The sequence below is a fragment of the Ursus maritimus genome, unplaced genomic scaffold (genome assembly GCF_017311325.1).
Source record: "Ursus maritimus isolate PB19 unplaced genomic scaffold, ASM1731132v1 scaffold_4, whole genome shotgun sequence".
Classification (NCBI taxonomy): Eukaryota; Metazoa; Chordata; class Mammalia; order Carnivora; family Ursidae; genus Ursus; species Ursus maritimus.
In genome coordinates this window covers 3,702,831-3,704,042 of record NW_024426552.1, presented here as the reverse complement: position 1 = coordinate 3,704,042, position 1,212 = coordinate 3,702,831, and positions in this window count along the sequence as shown.

Sequence of the window (1,212 nt, the reverse complement as noted above, 5' to 3'; positions counted from 1 at the left end):
TACGCCTATTCCTGCTCCTGTTCCTGCTCACTGTTCCTGCTCCTGCTGTTCCTGCTCCTGCGTCTGCACCTGCTCCTGCTCCTGCTGTTCCTGTTTCTGTTCCTGCTCCTGCACCTACTCCTGTTCCTGCGCCTATTCCTGCTCCTGCATCTGCACCTGCTCCCACACCTGCTCCTGCTCCAGCTGCAGGGCCCAGGCTCTGGCACCAGCCCCACCTCAGGAGCGTTCCACTTGTGCCCACACTCAGAGCACTTGGTGCCTCCCTTGCTCCTGCCCTCACTGAGTATCAGCCAGAGAAGTCTGTCCTTGAAAAGGTCCTGCATGAGTGCCATGGGAAGAAACCCTTTTCTGTAACCATTCTACTGAAAAGATGCTGGAGTCTGCTAAAGTCACCTTGGGTGAGGGGCCTTCTGGGTCAGGAAATGGAACCTAAGCTTTCAGATAAAAGCCCATCCCAGAGACCACAGAAAGGCCGTGTTCCCACCCTGAGAAGGGCACTACCAGGAGGTCAAGGACAGGTGGCGTCACCTTCGGTTGTTTTGCTGAGAGAAGAAAAGACTGAGCCCTGGTCTCCTGAGCCTCTCTCCCCGCTGGGGTGTCCCGGGCCCTGCGCTGGGGGTCACACCGGTCCTCTGTTCATCCCCTCACTCAGCAAACATGGTCATTGGTGCTCCGCACGTGCTGGGTGCTGACCTGGGCACTGGGGGCCCGGGGGGAAGGAACCCAGATGTAGCTTGGCCTCCAGTGTGGGAGGGGGTGTATTCATCCTGCAGGTGCAGAATGTGGGGCTGGGGGAGGGCGGGCGAGGTCCCAGGTCTCACGCCAGGAAAGAGTGCAGTTGACATTTGGGCCACAGTCGGACCCCAGAGCCTTTTTTTTCTTTTTTTTTCCCTTTGCCATATTGCCTCCTGTTTGTAATGCACAAATACACACGAAAATACTTTGGAAAGCATGAAGCGCAATGCTAGTTTAGTGGCGACTCATTATGGACTTGCTGTCACTGCCCAGAAAGCTGAGATGGGAGGGTGGCCTGTGCCCCTAGCCCCCCACCCATCGCCTGGCATGGGGGGTGTCCCCACCGGCCTGGAGGCTGCGCTGACTCCTGTCTCGTGGAGAGAGGCCTTCCTCTGCCCTTGCCCGCTCTTGGTTTCTTAGCGCAGCGTACCTGAGGACTGGCTCGGGCACGAGAGGGCCGGGGTGTGTGTGCGTGTG